Here is a 22242-nt window from a genome sequence, read left to right as displayed (position 1 = left end):
AAGTTCATTTTTATGAAAAAAAATATGATTTTTTTATTTATACGGCTCTACATTATAAACTTCTGTGAAGCACTTGGGGGTTCAAAATGCTCACCATACACCTAGATAAGTTCCATAGCGGGTCTACTTTTCAAAATGGTATCATTTGTGGGGGGTTTCCACTGTTTAGGCAAATCAGGGGCTCTCCAAATGCGACATGACGTCCTATCTCAATTCCAGCCAATTTTGTATTGAAAAGTCAAATGGCGCTCCTTCCCTTCCGAGCTCTTCCATGCGCCCAAACAGTGGTTTACCCCCACATATGGTATATTGTCATATCAGGACAAATTGTACAACTACTTTTGGAGTTCAATTTCTCCTGTTACCCTTGGTAAAATAAAACAAATTGGATCTGAATTATTTTTTTTGTGAAAAAAAGTTAAATGCTTATTTTTTTTTAAACATTCCAAAAATTCCTGTGAAGCATCTAAAGGGTTAATACATTTCTTTAATGTGGTTTTGAGCACCTTGAGGGGTGCAGTTTTAGCATGGTGTAACTTTTTGGTATTTTCTATCATATAGACCCTTCAAAGTGACTTCAAATGTGATGTGATCCACAAAAAAAAATGGTGTTGTAAAAATGAGAAATTGCTGGTCAACTTTTAACCCTTATAACTCCCTAAAAAAAAAAATTTGGTTCGAAAATTGTACTGATGTAAAGTAGACAAGTGGGAAATGTTCCTTACTAAGTATTTTGTGTAGCATATCTCTGTGATTTAAAGGGCATGAAAATTAAAAGTTGGAAAATTACAAAATATTCAAAATTTTCGCCAAATATCCATTTTTTCACAAATAAATGCAAATAATATCAAAGAAATTTTACCATTGCCATGAAGTACAATATGTCATGAGAAAACATTGTCAGAATCACCGGGATCCATTGAAGCATTCTAGAGTTATAACCTCATAAAGGGACAGTGGTCAGAATTGTAAAAATTGGCCTGGTCATTAACGTGCAAACCACCCTTGGGGGTAAAGAGGTTAATGTGTCTGAATATAATATTATCAATATGCAAAAGCCATTTTTTATTGCAAAATATTTCTGAACTACAAAATATACTATTTACTGGTAAAATGTTCAATTGAACTTGTGCTTCTCACTACTCAAGCTTTTATTGAACATATACTTACGGCTCTGGCATGATACAAATGAAACAGATCTTCTGTATGTAAAAAGAAAAACATGTATTAGCAAATTATATTTATAACTGTGGGCTAAACAAAAACAATTCAAAATTGGTAGCATTATTCCAAGTATTTATAAGAGAGTTGGTCTAAATTTACATGTTCACAATGGACAGCTGGTACAAATAAGCTTGGGCTGAGGCTTATCTAGGTTTTTCTCCACCTGAGGCCTGTCCCACACATCCAGATAATTCCGGTTTAGGAAAAATCGGTACCGGAGTAATCCGTGTCCGTGTGTCCATGTGCTTACGTGGCACATCAGTGTGCCACACATGCGGCAGCCGTGTGCCGACTGGGTACCACACGCACGTGCAGGAGAGACAGCGCTACAGTAAGCGCTGTCCACCCAGCTTGTGGTGCTGAAGCCCCATTCATTTCTTCTCTCCGTCAGCGTTCACTGGAGTGAAGGAATGAAAAATCATTTTTTTTTTTTAAAATTTTGTTGTTAAAATAAAGTTCTCAGTAATCTCCCCCCTCCCTCCCCCTGTGTGCCCGCCCTCTGGCATTAAAATACTTACCCAGCTCCCTCGGCACTTCCTCTCAGCGTCGCAGCTCTTCCTGTATGAGCGGTCACATGGTGCCGCTTATTACAGTGATGAATATGCAGCTCCACCCCTATGGGAGGTGGAGACCGCATATTCATCACTGTAATAAGCGGCACCACGTGACCGCTCATACAGGACAAGCAGCAACGCTGAGAGGAAGCGCCGAGGGAGCTGGGTAAGTATTTTAATGCCAGAGGGCGGGCGCACAGGAGGGGGGAGATTACCGGGAACTTTATTTTAACAAAGATAAAAAATTTTAAAAAATGATTTTTCATTCCTTCGCTCCAGCGAACGCTGCTGCAGAGAAGAAATTAATGGGGCTTCAGCACCCCAAGCTGGGGGGACAGCGCTTACTGTAGCGCTGTCTCCTGCACAGCACACGGACTGCACACGGACAGCATCCATGTGCGGTACCTGTTTTACACGGACAAATTTACTTTAATGGGTCCGTGTGATCCGTGCGCTCCCACAAACACTGACATGTCTCCGTGTTTTTCAAACGGACACACGGTCCGTGAAAACATGCTGACATGTGCAGAGACACATTGATTTTAACATGTCTACGTGAGTCAGTGTCTCCGGTACGTGAGGAAACTGTCACCTCACGTACCGGAGCCACTGACGTGTGAAACTGGCCTGAGGCAAGAATTCAGTTTTGCACACTCTCCTTTACCCAGCTTACGCAGTTTGAGTGGTAGTAATGTGACCACTCATATGAGATTTGCACACTTAGGGCTTGTTCCCACTTGCGATGCAATCGGACGAGTACAATTCAATAAAAAAATGGTATTGCACGTGCCCCAATATTACTCTATGGTGCAGTCAGTGGGAGAAACAAGATAATCTTGTAGTTATGATACCTTTTAATGGCTAACAAGATTAAAATGAAGCTTTCGGGACTTCTTAGGTCCCTTCCTCAGGCTTGGTATAACAATGTTTCTGAAGGAACACAAATATATGCACAAACAAGAAACAGAAAAGAGAGAGGCACGGTATAATAAATGAATATTTCAATTAACAATCTCACTGCACTTGGGTTATATTTACATGCAGCGTGAGGTTGCACATGCACCCACAGACTTATTTGGGAGTTTGTGATCTGATTCTCAGATGCATTCACAGCATGCTGAGATTCTTGTTGCATGCATTTTTGCATGCAGCATCAGCATGAGAAAATAATCGTAGATGTGAGCTTTACCATAGAGAATCATTGGAGCGAGTTCAATACAATTTTTTATTGGATTGCACCCGTCCGATTGCGTCATAAGTGGGAATGTGCCCTTGCAGTCACGTGCGGACAAGCAGCTCTTACTAATTCTCTCAATGTTCAGGTAAATAATTCTGCCCCAGCTTCGCTGAGAGAAGCAGGAAGGGCAGCCAGTCAGCACGTAAAAATAAGGGCTTTCTCAAATGACAGTATAACTCAGACGAGTGCAATCTGAGAAAAGAAAAGATTGCACTTAGATCAATGTTATTTAATGAAGCAGAGCAGATCTGCGTTTTTTTCTCAGCTATATTCAGCGTGAGGAAAAAAAATTGCTGCATGCACATGGGTGCGAGAAAAAAAAGTTGGATACTATTCTGAGCATCAGAGTAGCATTCGATTTTTACAGCTGCATTGCCCATTCTGTAAGATGTGAAACTGTAAATGGTCGTGTAAAAGATCGATTTAAAAAACAGATTACACATGAATGACAAGTGAGGAAACCAAATTGTCCCATTCTCCTGGATGAGAATGGGACCAATTTTACTTTTTTTTATATGCTCATGTGATCCCAAGAAAATTGCACATAAGTGAATATGTGCTGTCTACTGGAACTGGCAAGCGGAACTGAAATTTGACAGTGAGTATATTTAGTATTTGCCATGCTGCCATGATTAATTTTAAGACTAATGTTTCTTACATATATACAGATATGGTAAAACAGCACAATATTTTCTCAACACAGCCATGTTTTGCATTATCTAACAAGTTATGGATTGCTATATGTGTACAGGATCATTAAAAGGTACAGAAATACAGCATTGGAACCACTCTCAGTACATGAATACAGCACCAAAACCAACTTTAGTACATGAATACATTGTCAAAATTAGTACAGCGATCAACTACAATACCATGTCAATTGTATCGCTTGAACCTATAACTCCCAGTATGTCCTTAAAGAAGTTGTCTAGGCTTTTGGTTTCAAGTCTGCAGTCACTCTGTGCACAGTATGTACTGTCAGGATTCTCCACTGCCAGGAGCTATTTACATGCTTCCTGCCATATTCTGACTAGATGTGTCCAACCTTGCTCAATTCACTTGTATGAGAAACACCAAAGAAGTTGAAGTACATTAACCACAACAAGGTAAAAAAACAATCCAAAATGTTTATTAAATTAATACAAACAGTGATAGCCATACATATTGGCAACAGGATAGAGAATAGGTGTGGAGACACACTGGTACAGGAGATAAACACAGGACTTAAAAGTATCTAGGGATAGAGCAGATCAGAGCCCATATAAAAATTCATAACATCAACCAAATCAATAAATGGATCACCCAAATCATTTACATATAGTTAGATTAATCCTGCTCACCCATAGTGACTGACACAGTCCTTGCGTTTCCTTGCTGGCCCCCTGACGCGCGTTTCGCATTGATGCTTTCTCAAAAGGGGAGTCTCGTGTGTCATATCCTCACAGGTGTATATAGGGGAAACAAATCCCCACAATTGCTAGTTAATGTGGCTCCCACGTCCCGGATCTTCCAGACCAGAAGTATCTCCTTCCCCCGCGACCGTCAGAACAGTGTGCGCATGTTGGTGAAAGTTCACCCAATGACATCAATAGACATACGCACATCGTGGGTATGATAGTCACAGGCAAATGGAGATGGAACTAAGATCAAGGCATGCGTGCGCACCACAGCGGCCATCTTTAAGTGGACCATGAGGGCAGACATAAGAAAGAAGACCATACAGGTATCAATGTATTATAGTGCAATGTGACTAAAATTAAGTTTCATATTGAAATGGAAAGACCATATACAATGGACATTATAACGATATTAAAAATAGTAGAGAATCAGGCCCATAATATTAATACAAAATATCCAAAATAAATAATGGGATATTTTGAATATTTTGCATTAATATTTTGTATTAATATGTTTGCACTCATTATATTTGAGAAGTCATATGACTATGATTATATCTTGCACTTTGTCACTTTAAATTATCCATTAGCACTTTATGGGCCCGATTCTCTACAATGTTTAATATTGATATAATGTCCATTGTATATGGTCTTTCCATTTTAACATTAACAGTCAACAGTTTCTGTCTCCATTTGCCTGTGACTATCATACCCGCGATGTGCGCACATCTATTGATGTCATTGGGTGAACTTTCACCAACATGCGCACACCGTTCTGACGGTCGAAGGGAAGGACTTACTTCCGGTCTGGAAGATCCAGAATGTGTGCCCCGCATTAACCAGCAATTAGGGGGATTTGCTTCCCCTATAAATACCTGTGAGGATATGGCACACGACACTCCTCTTTTGAAAAAGCATCAACACGAAACACGCATCAGGGGGTCAGCAAGGCGACGCAATGAGTGTGCCAGTCACTATGGGTGAGCAGGATTAATCTAACTATATGTAAATGATTTGTGTGATCCATTTATTGATTTGGTTGATGTTATGGATTTCCTATATGGGCTCTGATCTGCTCTATCCCTGCATACTTTTAAGTCCTGTGTTTATCCCCTTTGCTGTGCCAGTGTCTCCACACCTATTCTCTTTCCTGTTACCAATATGTATGCCTATTACTGTTTGTATTAATTTAATAAACTTTTTGGATTTTTTCTAACTTGTGGTGGTTAATGTTTTCCAACTTATTTGGTGTTTCTCATTTCTATGGGAGTATTCCATCTGTTCATGTGAGTTTTGCATTAATGCATCTATTTTGGGAGTGAGACTTTGGATCTCCTCGGCCGTGGTATTTTGGATTGCTTTTTATGATTCTGTATTCAATTCACTTGTATACATGTAAATCTCATCCCCCTTCTACCGGCGCAGGGGAATTCTTAGAGCGCAGTGTGAACGCCAAGAGAATTCACAAGAGGGATAACCCTTTAATGCATTTATTGTGTACTTCTTAACAAAATGTAATGCAAAAACATAGTCTTCATCAGGGAGTGAAGGAAGATCATATATCACAGATTATGCTCTGCTCCCTGCAGCCGGACAGCTCCCCACTTCCCCAGATGACCCAGAGTACTAGGTCACTCTGGAAAGATTAGTTATTTCATACAAATAATAAATATATATTCCTTAATAATGCAGCAAAAATGTAATACTACACAATGTTAATCATATTGCCACCGTCTAAACATGTCACTCCCCCAGGACTATTACCAAACACCACCAATACACTATACACAATGCACACGTATAACTATAAAAAGGACTGCACTTCACGCGTTATTCTTACCTGAATTCTTTTCCAAATTATTGTCCTTGGCTACTACCAGGCTTCCTTCCTGTACTAAACTGCGAGGTCCCTGTGAAGCCATGCCCCCTTTGCATCTAGCTCTGCCCATCACATGAGGTTCCTTACATCCTTTTCACTGCTTTGACCCCTTTGTAGCTGAAAATAGCTCAGCCATCAGGTCCCCTGAGCCGCCCCTCTGCTTGCAGCATTTGAGGGTTGAAGCAGCAGTGTCTGAAAAAAACAAACCTAGCACTGATTGGCTGACGCTCAGCCAACCAGTGCTAGGCTGCATTCTCACACAGAGGCAGAGCAGTGAGCACTCCTGCTCTGTGGTGCAGAGTAGATATGAGCGAGCACTAAAATGCTCAGATGCTCATTGCTCAAACCGAGCAATTCCCAATACTAGTATGCTTGTTTCGAGTAACAAGTATAATGGAAGTTAATGGGAAAGCCAAGGTGTGGAGAAATGGAGTCAGTGGGTGCTCTCGTCCACTGGCCCGGCTGTCTTTAGCAAGACTGCATGTACCACAACTCATACCCGCTCTATCTCCCGGAAAACACAGGGTTAAGGTAAAACAGTGTGACAATACTTTATTGAATCACAACACACAATAGCAAACAGAACAATCTCAGCAATTACGCCAAGATGGTGCACATTACAAGGCCTCACCCTTTCGCTGACTCGCCAAGATAATGATACATGTTACGTCAGAGCTCCCAGGGTCACTACTCCATCTGTGGTATGCATGCAGAGAGGAGGTAGAGACAAGATTAGGGAGCTATCTGAGAGCAGTCCTGTGTTCTTGCAGCTGGGTCCGAAGTACCCTCAGCTGAGATCCTGAAGAGAGTCTGGTTGGTAACTCTGTGTTACTTAAGCCCCCATGATGTGATCTCTGAATCTTTTTATATTCAAGGCATGTAAGCTATTTTTAGAATTACCCAGTGTCCTTCAGTCCAACATCAAGATAAGGTAAACAATGGTGATGAAATCAAGTAGTACTCCTTGACCATTCAATCTATTTGCACAGTCTTTCCCTTTCTGCTTTAGAAATCACCAAGCAGGTTCCAGAATTCAATGCACAATTAGCATATCAGCACACATCAATAAACAGAGATACCCACACACTATGTACAAGTCACTATTACAGACTTAGGCCTCTTTCACACTTCCGTCTTTTCAGATCCGTCGCAATGCGTAATTTTTGAAAAAAAAACAGATCCTGCAAATGTGCCCGTAGAATCTGTTTTTTCCCATAGACTTGTATTAGCAACGGATCGCGATGGATGGCCACACGTCGCATCCGTCGTGCGACAGATCCATTGTGTTTTGGCGGACCGTCGTCTGGAAAAAACGTTCATAGTAACATAGTTAGTAAGGCCGAAAAAAGACATTTGTCCATCCAGTTCAGCCTATATTCCATCATAATAAATCCCAAGATCTACGTCCTTCTACAGAACCTAATTGTATGATACAATTCAAAACGGTTCAATGTAACGTTTTTTGTCTGCGTTGGGAAAACGTGTTGCAGCGGATCCTGCGGCATACGTCGTTGAATAGAATGGAAGTCTATGGACGCAGGATCCGTCGCACACAGGAATCCAGCGATGGATACCGTTTTTCCCCTCTGAGCATGCCCGGAAGGATTTTCAGATCCGGAAAAAGTTCTCTCTCTCTCTCTCTCAAACGACGCATCCGTCATTTCACAAGATCCGTTGCACACGTCGATACGTCATTTCACTGCACAGCGATGGAAACCAGAAAACGAAAGTGTGAAAGTAGCCTTGCACAGTAAGTTAAATGGTATATCAGTTTGCAAGTCTGTCTTCTTGAACCACTAGACATAAACACTTAAATCTACAAGCCAATATACAGATGAAAAGTCAGTTCTTATTGGTTTGCAAAAACATAGCTGTCTGGGCAATTAAGATATACTCTGGTTTCTTCAGACAAGGTTTTTTCTGGCAGACCCTACAAAGAGGTTTCTGGGGCAGGAAAAATGTTGAAATGGATGGAAAAAATGCTGAATGGAAGGAGAACAGCATGGAGAAGACCCCTGGAAGCATATTTAACTCCCAGATTGCTGATGAGAACAATGTTGTCACACTCCATTTTAAAACATTCCAAATCTATGAGAAATTGCATTTTACATGAAAAAAGTCAAGACTTGTATATAAGTCAAAATTTCAAAAGGATATAAAAAATATAATTTCAGTAAACCTAAATTGATTTTTAAATTAAAAAATAGCAAATTTCAGTTTCAATTATGAAGAAAGCAAAAACTGCTACTCCTAGACTCACAAAGGCTATGTATACGGTCCCTACAGTCAAACATGGCAGAGGTTCCCTGATGTTTTGGGGTTGCTTTGCTGCCTCTGGAACTGGACTGCTTGACCGTGTGCATGGCATTATGAAGTCTGAAGACTACCAACAAATTTTGCAGCATAATGTACGGCCCAGTGTGAGAAAGGACAATGACTCAAAACACACTTCAAAAAGCACTAGAAAATGGTTTGAGGGAAAGCATTGGAGACTTCTAAGGTGGCCAGCAATGAGTCCAGACCTGAATCCCATAGAACACCTGTGGAGAGATCTAAAAATGGCAGTTTGGAGAAGGCACCCTTCAAATATCAGGGACCTGGAGCAGTTTGCCAAAGAAGAATGGTCTAAAATTCCAGCAGAGCATTGTAAGAAACTCATTGATGGTTACTGGAAGCGGTTGGTTGCAGTTATTTTGGCTAAAGGTTGTGCAACCAAGTATTAGGCTGAGGGTGCCAATACTTTTGTCTGGCCCATTTTTGGAGTTTTGTGTGAAATGATCAATGTTTTGCTTTTTGCTTCATTCTCTTTTGTGTTTTTCCATTTAAGACAAATTAAATGAAGATAATAATACCAAAGAATTTGTGTTTGCAATCATTTTCAGGAAGAAACTGAGTATTATCTGACAGAATTGCGGGGGTGTCAATACTTTTGGCCATGACTGTATGTTACTATGTTATTATGTTACCTCCGATCAAGGGGTGGGTCTCATACGTTATTATAATTACACTGTGGTGTGATCACATGGCCTCTGTGTTGGAAGGTCCTGCAAGAGGACAGATTTTACTGAATAGCACATGGTGAGGCCTATGATGGCTAACTGCATTGGGGAAGTTACTGACCTTTTGAGGGTCTGGAACTGTCGGGTTTGACCTGTTGAGCAAGTCATCGTCCAGGACAGTGATCCAAGTAAGGCATGTTCCCTGGAAGCCAAGACTGACAAGGAGTCAGCATGTGGTCGGGGCTCCTGGAAGGTAACCACGGGGTTGTAAGAAAGGCAGAGAGGTGTATCAGCTACGTGAACAGACTGGTGTCTTATTTTGTTCATGGATGTAATGAAATAGACTGTCCTCTATCCAGTTTATGCTGTGTTTAAATAAGAACTGTTTAAGTGAAAAACCGATCCTGTGTGCCTTAATCCAATTGTCAAGCGAGTGTCCCCAACACGTACAGTGAGCGCTGTACTACATATGGTGCTAGACTGCAGGCAACCGTCCAGGAAGCACGTGTGGAGGTGATTGCTGTGGATTGGCGGGTCCATGAACTTCAAGCATCTGATGGTGGCTCAGCGAGGCCACGAAGTTTACTGTGGGGAGGAGGTCCGCAGAACCATCTGAAGGTTCGCAGAGCAGTTTGGAGACATGCAGAACCTTGCGGAGCCATGCAAAACCTGCCAGAAGTGGTGCCAAGCCTTGTGGAGCCATGCATAGCCGTGCGGAGCCATGTAGAGCGGTGCAGAGCCAGAGGTGCCAGCAGAGCCAGTGGCTGCAGCAGGAGCTGTAGCAGTGCCAGCAGGAGCTGGTGAGGTGTCGTAAAAGGACATTGGTGGTCCAGGTCATATAAACTCTTAAAGGGCCAGTGCAAGCCCAGAGAGATATTGGTGTACTGTGCAAACTGGGGCCTGAGAGGGTCATGTGGAGTCCACAGGGTGTATCCCAGAAAGGGGTGGTGTCCCTAAAAGGGTAGAGTCACAAAAGGGGACAGTGACCCAAACATGGATGGTTGCCCAAAAAGGGGTAGAGTGGCAGCAAATGTGCCATTGGACTGTAGCCGGGAACAACTAAGTTCATGCTATGCAGGTCCATGCTATACTGTGGATTGCTTGGCCAGTGCAGCATCATGACAATGTCCCTTCTGGCTGGGTGCGGATCTTGTGATGGAACTGATAGAGATGTGGTAGATAAAACGTGTGGAGCTGAATCCCAGTTAGAGAGGAACTGGAGTGTTCACCATGTTGTGGGGTGTGAGACAGTCTCCGTTGGTGACTGTAACTCTAAAAGAGAGATTGAGTACGGTAAGGTAGGACCCAGGGCCGGACTGGCCATTTGGAAATTCTGGCAAATGCCAGAAGGGCCAGTCTGGTTGTGGGCTGCTTTGTGTGCTATGTTGTTAACAGAATCAATGTTCTCAAGACACCGATACTGTTAACAGTTGTGACGGAGCACAAAGCCGGTCACTCCATCACTTACCCCAGCAGGCCGTGGGTATAATTAGAAATATTGGTGTTGTAGTAAATCTTCCTTTCCTCCATCCAGGGTAATAGTAGTAATATACCCCATCTGGTGCTTGGGGACAGGGACAACATGGGCCTGTGTGATTTCAAATGCCAGGGCTGAATTTCATCCCCAGTCCGTACCTGGTAGGACCCCACAAGAATGGCAAATCCTCCCATCGCCAGAGGAGCAAGGGCCCCAAAGAAGTTGTCCAAGCGACTCTTGCTGATACTAGAAGGTCGTATGCTTGTACTTCCCATGTGAGTACTCTTCCAGACACCAAAGAGGTTGGGAAGGAAGGTGACTTGTCATTGCCAGTAGCAACCGCTAGGGCTGAGTACGATGTTGTGCTGTCAGAAGCACTGACACAGTGTAACGACAAGGCTCCACAAGGTGAAGTCAGGGCGACGGTGCCAGCCAAAAAGATGGTGTGGCTGTCCTCTTCGGTTTTGGAGCAAGCAGCTGATGGTTGGTCAGTTGGCGGCGCTGAAGGGGAAAACATCCTGCAGAGCGCTGGTGGAGCAAGAATCTACAAAAAACTCACGTCTGTGGTGACAGAGAGGGGTGAAATGGCTGAGTATGGTGAAGGCTCCGGAGAACCTGATGCTGAAGATCTGGAGAGTGTGAAGTTCTCTGAAGTTCTGGAGAGTCAAGACTTACCTAAGGTGATCATGCACAGCCTTAAGAGAGGGTGAAGATGTTGAGTGTGGAAGCTGCCAACTCCGTGCAGCTCGGAGAGAAGGAAGCACAGGAGCAGAAACTGCTCCATATCATCCGATCCATGGAGGAGTAGCTTGGCTCTGCTGGGCAGGAGATTGCAGAACACGTGTCTCAGCTGGAAATGACCTACTGGAACAAAGTGCAGGAGTTCCAGGACCTCGCCAAAGAGTTGTCTCGGGAAAAGTGTAGAATTTTGCAGGAACGCGGAATGTCACCACGGAAAGGAGACAGATCTAGAGTTAAAGTATTTATTAAACAGGGAATGTACTCCATGCAGGGAGTGAGGGATTATAGGGCGATGGTAAGGAATAAGGCAGAACTGGGAGAGTGGCAGGGTAGGTCAGGGGCGAATGAAAGTTCGGAAATGAAGAGGTGAAACTTATCAGTCTGTAGTCTCCTTGGGTGCAGCTCCTCGGGGTTCCAACAGTGGCACCGACAACAACGGCACGTGACACCTTGGTGAGGTCTGTAACAGGCAGGAATCCAACAGTGGCACCGGCAACAGCAGCACAAGATGCATGATTATACAATATTTAATGCATCAAAAAATGCAACTTGTTGCGTTTGCCGGAAACCGTCACACACCACGAAACAACGCATGCATACACAAACACATGCAGATGCATGTCCCTGCGTACACCATGTTAAAGATATGTACGCATGACACATGCGCATGTGTGCGGATCATACGCTGCGCACAGAAATGCTAATGTGATCCCGGCCTTAGAAAAGCAGTAGAAGCAAGTAGGGTGTACTGGCCACCAGAGACTCATCAGTTGGTTATACTGTCAACTAGAGAGGTCACAGTGAAGCGGGTGGCTATCCTGAGTGACATGCACCTACCCAGCCTTCGCACAAAACAGAGGATCTTATTGAAGAATAAAGAAGCCGCTCGATGTCTGGAGCAAGGGAGGAGAATCCAAAGTCGGCTGAACTTTGTAGAAGACATCGTTCAACGCCCCAGAAATCTGGTGAGGAAAGTCATTGGAAGACTTGGAAAAGTGATACCGCGAAATCTTGAATAAATCTGGTGTGGTGACAGTGAGGATTCTGTAGCTGGTGAAGATGGGATGGTTTCATTCTTCATTGTCAGGTCAATGGAAAACCTTAGGAATATCCGAATGCTCCTTGAATATTGGGTGGCAAACCAAAGGGAGATAGAGCAGTTAATACTTGACAGACTGCAAATTAATTAACAGCTGCAGGAAATGGAAAGAAGATGGTGACCATTTTCAATCTGAGGACTGGAGAAAAGAAGGGGTTCCCTAAACAATAGAAGAGTTCAAAATAGTGCCTCCTCTTTTAGCTCAGTGTTGAGTGACCTAGGCGGGAGACCCTGTAGCGTACTAGATGGGTCATACTCAGACCAGACAGTAGGCTCGACTGTAAGTGAGACTCATGGTCGCACCAACCGTTAGAGGCGGTCATGGTGATAGATGTCTGGTAGAGAAGCATACTTGAGAGATGTGGTGACTAAAATGGTCTGGTGACATGAACAGACTATGACTAAAGGGCTGAAGCCCAAGGCCAGACAGTAGTTAGGGGTGCAAGGGAATTGTACCTACATACTGACCGCTGGGGCGGGGAGGCCTAACAAAGTTATGACTCCGAAACATGAGGCAACAAAGTTGAACAGTGCTTTGTTCATAGACAGGAATTTAGTGACAGTGATGGACTATGTTTCAGAAACTGATGCTCAAAACTGACCGGAAAGGCCCTCTCGACTGGTAGGGCAAGGTAACAAGCATGACCTGTTTCGAGGCCCCTGGTTTATGATAAGTGTTCAACCTCACAAGTGTGAACAGGGGGGTATGTGAGACAGTGACCGGCATTGTTGTGAATGGCACAGAGGAGCAGTTCCTCTGTGCTGTAAGCCTGAAATGTTGCTCTGGGACTTGTAGTTCCTCAACAGGAGGAGCTGGGCTGGTCTGGCTAAACACACACTTCCCATCAAGAGGTGGGTCTCATACGTTATAATGAGACTGTGGTGTGATCACATGCTCGATGTTGGAAGATCTTGCAAGAGGACAGGTTTTCCTGAATAGTACATGGTGAGGCCATGTACCTGCAGAGCCTGTGATGGCTAACTGCATTTGGGAAGCTACTGACCTTTTGAGGGTCTGGAACTGTTGGATTTGGCCTGTTGAGCAAATCATCATCTGGAACAGTGATCCCAGTAAGGCAGCTTCCTTAGAAGCCAGGAATAGGAAAGAGTCAGCATGTAGAGCGGGGCTCCTGGAAGGTAACCTCAGACAAGGGGGTTGTAAGAAAGGCAGAGAGGTGTATCTGCTACGTGAATAGACTGGTGTCTTATTATGTTCATGGATGTAACGAAACGGACTGAACTCTATCTGGTTTATGCTGTCTTTAAATAAACTGGATGGTCTGTGAGAAATCATTCCTGTGTGCCTGTTGCCAAGCAAGTGTCCCCCAACACATACAGTGAGCACTGCTCTACAGCAGCCAATGACACAAGCTGTGGTGTCAGGACATTGTGGGTGTTTCCTGCATCCTGATTGGCTAGCCGCAATGTGTACACATAAAGTTAGGGAAAAAAAAGACTGTTGTGCTGTGCTTCCAAGAATGAGGCACCTCTGAGGTCTGCAAACTCTGTCCCCTCATCAAACACGTGCCAAATACTCAGAAAAAAACACCATTATCATTGCTAAAGTGCTGAAAATATTTTTGTGGCAATGCAAATACTTTCCCGCACTTTTACCAAATGTTACAGATTTTTACTGGTTTTATGAAATTTTGATTGGTTTCCGATCATGAATCTGAATGTGCCATATTCATGCTCAATTTATATTTGGTGATCATTTTCTGATCAAATTCTCTCATCTCTAGTGGTGACGCCGCACACCAGTCGGTGAGCTGGCACTTGCATGCACTGCTGCAGGACTGCGAGACATGTGGAAATGGGAGTTAATGCAATGTACCTTGACCAAAAGCTCTTGCAAATCTGGGTAGGTTTTCAGAAACTTCTAAACTACCAAGCTGAGCACATGTGCCAAGCATGGTACATGTGTGAGCTTGCCAAGCTTCACAGCTGCCACGAGTTTATGGCCATTATTACACATGACCATGCAGGATTTGAGGTTCAGCGGCAAAAAAACAGATCTGTATGGTCTGTTATTCCTTTAAGTAACTCTGCTGCGGTGTACAGTTTTTCTCCTAGACAAATTAGCTTCAGCACAGCCTGTTGCTGTTTCACTGTGGCAGTGCTGCAGAACTTCCAGCTGATATGGATGATGTTCTCTGAGATAGTACATCGGAGATGGAGGATGAGCAGGAGGGAGTGCAGGAATGGATGCAGGAGGTGGAGGAATCCCTGATCAGTAGGGACAGCAATTCTCAGTGTCAGGAAAACATATGCCAAGGTATGACTCAGCCCCAGCCTCCACAATGTTCACCCAGAAATGTAGCTTCCCTGTCCACAAGCACTTGTCCATGTGTCGGTCGTTAATGGGACACTGCCAGTAAGTGCATTGTTAAGGGCACGGGTGATGTTCCTGGGCACGTGCTGGTACAAGGCAGAGACACCACAACTGGAGGAAAAGTGGCATTCGGGACCGAGTACGCTGCAGCCATGAGTCGGTGGAAATCCTTTGTGTCAACAAGTTAGAACAGCAACATTTCCTTGGCAAGCAGCCTAGAAATGAGTCCATTTAGCCTTTGAGCCTGTGGGTGGTTGGCTGAAGGCTGTGTTGGGAGATGGTTTTGAAATTGCCTGATGATTAGTGTTGAGCATTCCTATACTGCAAATATCGGGTATCGGCCGATATTCGCTGTATCGGAATTCCGATACCGAGTTCCGATACTTTTGCGATATCGGATACCGGAATCGGAAGTTCCTATAGTGCAATGGTGCACTATAATGGAGTGTGGGCGGTGAGTGGGCAGAGACTGCGTGTGTGTGTGGGCGGGGTCTGTGCATGACTGCCGGGGGTCTGGGCGGCATGCAGGGGCTCTGTGCGTGCCTGCTGAGGCTCTGTACAGCGTGCCGGGGCTCTGTGCGGGCCTTCCAGGGCTCCTCGGCATGCCGGGGCTCTGTGCGTGCCTGCCGGGGCTCTGTGCGGCATGCTGGGGCTCTGTGCGGCGTGCCAGGGCTCTGTGCTGGCATCGTCCGATGGGACTACAGGTCCCATCGGACGATGCCTACTACAGTGACAGTGATTGACACATAAGCCAATGATGGGACAGTAGTAGTCCCATCATCCGGCTAATGTGTTGAATGAAAAAAAACAAAAACATACATACTACAGACATACATACATACTACATACATACTACTACATACAATACATTCATACATTACATACAATACATACATACAGATATACAGTACATTAAACATAGAGTTCATAATCACCATTACTTGTCACTTTGTTCCCCGAAGCCAGTGTCTTCTGTAAAAAAAAATGAAGATAACAAACAACCAATATATTCCCTGTCCGCAGAAATCCACGAGTGTCCCAAAACGATCTCTCGTGGAGAAAGGCAGCATCAGCTGATGTGACCGCTCTCTAGGGGCTCCAGGAACACAATGATGGGAGGAAGGTATCCTTCCATACTATATTCCTCCGCCGCTATAAAAAAAATAGTCCCTAGTCTCACTTTTGGCATTGCTGTGTGAGAAATTGTCCGACGCAGCAATTGCCATAAAGTGAGACTTTGAACTTTAGTAACCTCAGTGATGCACTGCAGGAGCCATTGTCTCCTGTCAGTGTGTCACTGAGGGTCCTATAGAGCAGTGACATCACCCGATGTCACTGTTCTATAAGGGAGATCGTTGTGGGACACTCGTTATTAATTGGACTATGGCGGTGTTGTGAATTCTGTTTTCGAACTCCCTCCTGTGGTCATGAATGGTACTTCGGCGAGTTCTGTCCATGGACTCCCTCTGGTGGCTGTGAGTTGAGCTGCTGCTTCTGAGGTTCCTTCCACAGGTGACGTAGTTTATTGTTTGGCTGGCTGTTCTATTTAACTCCACTCAGATCGTTACTCCATGCCAGCTGTCAATGTTCTTGTACTGGTTCAGTTCACTCTTGGATCTTTCTGGTGACCTGTCTACTCCAGCAGAAGCTAAGTCCCTGCTGGATAATTATTTGTTCATTGTTTCCTTGTCCAGTTGGCTATCATGATTTTGTCTTGCTAGCTGGAAGCTCTGGGATGCAGAGTGGCACCTCCGCACCGTGAGTCGGTGCGGATGTCTTTTTGCACACTCTGCGTGGTTTTTTGTAGTTTTTTGTGCTGACCGCAAAGATACCTTTTCTATCCTCAGTCTGTATAGTAAGTCTGGCCTCCCTTTGCTGAAACCTGTTTCATCTCTGTGTTTGTGACTTTCATCTTAACTCACAGTCAATATATGTGGGGGGCTGCCATTTCCTTTGGGGAATTTCTCTGATGCAAGGTAGGCTTTATTTTCTATCTCTAGGGCTAGTTAGCTCTTAGGCTGTGAAGAGGCGTCTAGGTCGTGTTAGGTACGCTCCACGGCTATTTCTAGTTGTGTGATAGGATTAGGGGTTGCGGTCAGCAGAGTCCCCACTTCCCAGAGCTTGTCCTGTGTGAGTTTAACCATCAGGTCGTTCCGGGTGCTCTTAACCACCAGGTCCATAATAGGCGGACAGGAAGTATACGGTTTATTATTTTACGTTTTTTGCAGGCGCTGAAGTATTGTAAGTATGGTTAAATGAAGAATATTAAAATACTTTTTTCCTAATGTGTGTGTTTTATTAACCCTTTATTACTATTGGATTAATAATGGATAGGCGACTTATTGATGCCTCTCCGTTATTAACCCGGCTTAATGTCACCTTACAATAGCAAGGTGACATTAACCCCTTATTACCCCATATCCCACCGCTACACGGGAGTGGTTAGAGAGGGTCTAAGTGCCGGGATTGGCGCATCTTACAGATGCGGCGTTTCTGGGGTGGCTGCAGACAGGTATTTGAAGCCGGGGGGGGCCAATATCCATGGCCCCTCTCTAGGCTATGAATATCAGCCCGCAGCTGTCTGCATAGCCTTTCTGGCTATAAAATATAGGGGGACCCCACGTAATTTTTGGGGGGGTTCTCCTATTTTAATAGCCAGTAAAGCCTACGCAGACAGTTGCCGGCTGATATTCATGGCAGGCTACAAATATTGGCCCCCGGCCGTCGGCTTTCCCCCTCTGGCGCAGAAAATTGCACAGGAGCCCACGCCGTTTTTTTTTCTTAAATTCAGCGCTCATTAGAAACATCGGCCTTTCTATTATATATCTATGGATATATCTATCCATAGATATATCTATAGATACATAGATGTATCTATCCATATATCTGGCTGCTTTTACACATCAGGTTTTTGCAGTCAGGCACAATCTGGCGAGTTTTGAAAAAAAGAGATTTGGCAGAAAAAAACGGATCCGGCAGAAGAAAACTTATCCGGCGGAAAAAAAACGAATCCGTTTTTTTCAAAACTCGCCGGATTGTGCCTGACGGCAAAAACCTGATGTGTGAAAGCAGCCAGATATATGGATAGATAGATATATCTATAGATACATAGATGTGTCTATAAATATATCTATGGATAGATATATCCATAGATATAATAGAAAGGCCGATATTTTTAAGGCTACTTTCACACTTGCGTTTTTAGCAATCCGTCGTTTTGGGAAAAAAACAGCTCCTGCAAATGTGCTCGCAGGATGCGTTTTTAACCCATAAACTTGTATTAGTGACAGATCGCGACGGATGGCCACATGTCGCGTCCGTCGTGCAACGGATCCGTCGTGTTTTGGCGGAGGGTCGGCACAAAAAAAACTTTCAAGTGAAGGTTTTTTTTGTCGGTCGCGTCCGCCATTTTCTACCACACATGCGCGGCCGAAACCCGCCCCCTCCTCCCCGGACTTCAGAATGGGCAGCGGATGCGTTGAAAAACTGCATCTACTGCCCACACATCGTGCACAAATTTCACAACGTGTGTCGGTACGTTGGCCCGACGCATAGCGACGGACCCATACCGACGCAAGAAAAACGAAGACTAAGGGGTGATCTTATGTTAATGTATAAATATATGAGGGGACAGTACAAAGACCTTTCTGATGATCTTTTTAATCATAGACCTGAAACCGGGACAAGGGGGCATCCTCTGCTTTTGGAGGAAAAAAGGTTTAAGTATAATAACAGACGCGGATTCTTTACTGTAAGAGCAGAGAGACTATGGAACTCTCTGCCGTATGATGTTGTAATGAGTGATTCATTACTTAAATTTAAGAGGGGACTGGATACAATTCTGGAAAAGTATAATGTTACAGGGTATATACACTAGATTCCTTGATAGGGCGTTGATCCAGGGAACTAGTCTGATTGCCGTATGTGGAGTCGGGAAGGAATTTTTTTCCCCAATGTGGAGCTTACTCTTGCCACATGGTTTTTTTTTGCCTTCCTCTGGATCAACATGTTAGGGCATGTTAGGTTAGGCTACGGGTTGAACCAGATGGACTTATAGTCTTCCTTCAAGCTTAATAACTATACCAAGTGTGAAAGAGGCCTTAATAAGCGTTGAATTTGAAAAAAAAAATGGAAAAAAACGGCGTGGGCTCCCGCGCAATTTTCTGCACCAAAGGGGGAAAGCCGACGGCCAGGGGCAATGTTTGTAGCTACGCAGACAGCTGCGGGCTGATATTCATAGCCTAGAGAGGGGCCATGGATATTGCCCCCCCCCCTCCCCGGCTACAAATACCAGTCCGCAGCCGCCCCAGAAATGGTGCATCTGTAAGATGCGCCAATTCCGGCACTTAGCCTCTCTCTTCCCACTCCCGTGTAGTGGTGGGATATGGGGTAATAAGGGGTTAATGTCACATTGCTATTGTAAGGTGACAATAAGCCAGGTTAATAACGGAGAGGCGTCAATAAGACGCCTATCCATTATTAATTCAATAGTAATAAAGGGTTAATAAAACACACACATTAGGAATAAAGTATTTTAATATTCATTTAACCATACTTACCATACTTCAGCGCCTGCAAAAAACGTAAAATAATAAACCGTATACTACCTGTCCGCCATAGTCCAATTTATAACGAGTGTCCCACAATGATCTCCCATATAGAACAGTGACATCGGGTGATGTCACTGCTCTATAGGACCCTCAGTGACACACTGACAGGAGACAATGGTTCCTGCAGTGCATCACTGAGAGGTTACCTTAGGACAAAGTCTCACGTTATGGCGATTGCTGTGTGGGAAAATTTCTCACACAGCAATGCCAAAAGTGACACTAGGGACTATTTTTTTTTACAGCGGCGGAGGAATACAGTGCAGAAAGATACCTTCCTCCCGTCGTTGTGTTCCTGGAGCCCCTAGAGAGCGGTCACATCAGCTGATGCTGCCGTTCTCCACGGGAGATCGTCGTGGGACACTCGTGGATTTCTGCGGACAGGGAGTATATTGGTTGTTTGTTATTTTCATATTTTTTTATAGATGACACTGGCTTCGGGGAACAAAGTGACAAGTAATGGTGAGTATGAACTCTATGTTTAATGTACTGTATGTCTGTATGTATATATTGTATGTAATGTATGAATGTATTGTACAGTCATGGCCAAAATTTTTGAGAATGACACCAAAATTATATTTTCACATGATCTGCTGCCCTCTGGTTTTTATTAGTGTTTGTCTGATGTTTATATCACATACAGAAATATAATTGCAATCATATTATGAGTACCAATAGGTTATATTGACAGTTAGAATGAGTTAATGCAGCAAGTCAATATTTGCAGTGTTGACCCTTCTTCTTCAAGACCTCTGCAATTCTCCCTGGCATGCTCTCAATCAACTTCTGGACCAAATCCTGACTGATAGCAGTCCATTCTTGCGTAATCAATGCTTGCATTTTGCCAGAATTTGTTGTTTTTTGTTTGTCCACCCGTCTCTTGATGATTGACCACAAGTTCTCAATGGGATTAACATCTGGGGAGTTTCCAGGCCATTAACCCAAAATCTCTATGTTTTGTTCCATGAGCCATTTAGTTATCACCTTTGCTTTATGGCAAGGTGTTCCATCATGCTGGAAAAGGCATTGTTGGGTGCCAAACTGCTCTTGGACGGTTGGGAGAAGTTGCTCTTGGAGGACATTCTGATACTATTCTTTATTCATGGCTGTGTTTTTAGGCAAGACTGTGAGTGAGCCGATTCCCTTGGCTGAGAAGCAACCCCACACATGAATGGTTTCAGGATGCTTTACAGTTGGCATGAGACAAGACTGGTGGTAGCGCTCACCTCTTCTTCTCCGAATAAGCGGTTTTCCAGATGTCCCAAACAATCGAAAAGGGGATTCATCAGAGAAAATGACTTTGCCCCAGACCTCAGCAGTCCACTCCCTGTACAGAAGCACTCACACCAGCCTGCTGCCATTCCTGAGCAAGCTCGGCACTGCTGGTAGTCCGATCCCGCAGCTGAAACAATTTTAAGATACGGTCCTGGCGCTTGCTGGTCTTTCTTGGGTACCCTGGAGCCTTTTTGACAACAATGGAAGCTCTCTCTTTGAAGTTCTTGATGATGCGATAGATTGTTGACTGAGGTGCAATCTTTGCAGCTGCGATACTCTTCCCTGTTAGGCCATTTTTGTGCAGTGCAATGATGGCTGCACGTGTTTCTTTAGAGATAACCATGGTTAACTGAAGAGAAACAATGATACCAAGCACCAGCCTCCTTTTAAAGTGTCCAGTGATGTCATTCTTACTTAATCATGACTGATTGATCGCCAGCCCTGTCCTCATCAACACCCACACCTGTGTTAATGGATCAATCACTAAAACGATGTTAGCTGCTCCTTTTAAGGCAGGACTGCAATGATGTTGAAATGTGTTTTGGGGGTTAAAGTTCATTTTCTGGGCAAATATTGACTTTGCAAGTACATTAATTGCTGTTAAGCTGATCACTCTGACATTCAGGAGTATAGGCAAATTGCCATTAGAAAAAATGAAGCAGTAGACTTTGGAAAAATTAATATTTGTCTCATTCTCAAAATTTTTGTCCATGACTGTATGTAGTATGTATGTAGGCACGCACAGAGCCCCGGCATGCCGCACAGAGCCCGATCAGGCCCGTACAGACCCCTGGCAGGCACGCACAGACCCCCCCCCCCCCCCCCCCCGAGAGGCCCATACAGATTTCTGGTAGGCCCGCAGAGACTCCGCCCGCACACAAAGACACGCACAGTGTCCGCCCATGCACCGCCCACACTCTTCCCCCCTCCAGAACAGGATGTAGAAGGACAGAAAGGGCTTATTTACCTTCCGATATTTGTGTCCCATTGACTTGCATTGGTATCGGGTATCAGTGATATCCGATATTTTTTGGATATCGACTGATCCAATCCGATACTGATACTTCTGGATATCAGAAGGTATCGCTCAACACTACTTATGATGGTAAGTCAGAATGTGCAATGATAGTTACAGGGCAGGAGGCATTTGTGCCAGTGTTTCAGACAGAAGAAGAGCTGTGGGAAAAATCAGCACAAATAGGGTCTTATCTGATGGACATTTTATAGTACAGGTGCTTCTCACAAAATTAGAATATCATCAAAAAGTTAATTTTTTCAGTTCTTCAATACAAAAAGTGAAACTCATGTATTATATAGAGTCATTGCAAACAGAGAGTTCTATTTCAAGTGTTTATTTCTGTTTATGTTGATGATTATGGCTTACAGCCAATGAAAATCCAAAAGTCATTATCTTAGTAAAT

The 22242-nt window shown here is 44.0% G+C and overlaps 1 protein-coding gene across 1 annotated transcript in view; it reads right to left on the bottom strand.

Moving 5' to 3' along the window:
* LOC138681691 (troponin I, slow skeletal muscle-like) overlaps positions 1 to 22242 on the bottom strand; it is a 222174-nt gene that overhangs the window by 181720 nt on the left and 18212 nt on the right. The gene's annotated exons all lie outside the window — the stretch shown is intronic.

This window comes from Ranitomeya imitator, chromosome 5 (genome assembly GCF_032444005.1).
Source record: "Ranitomeya imitator isolate aRanImi1 chromosome 5, aRanImi1.pri, whole genome shotgun sequence".
Lineage (NCBI taxonomy): Eukaryota > Metazoa > Chordata > Amphibia > Anura > Dendrobatidae > Ranitomeya > Ranitomeya imitator.
The sequence above is the reverse complement of the archived record's forward strand: the minus strand, read 5'-3'. Positions and strand labels throughout refer to the sequence as shown.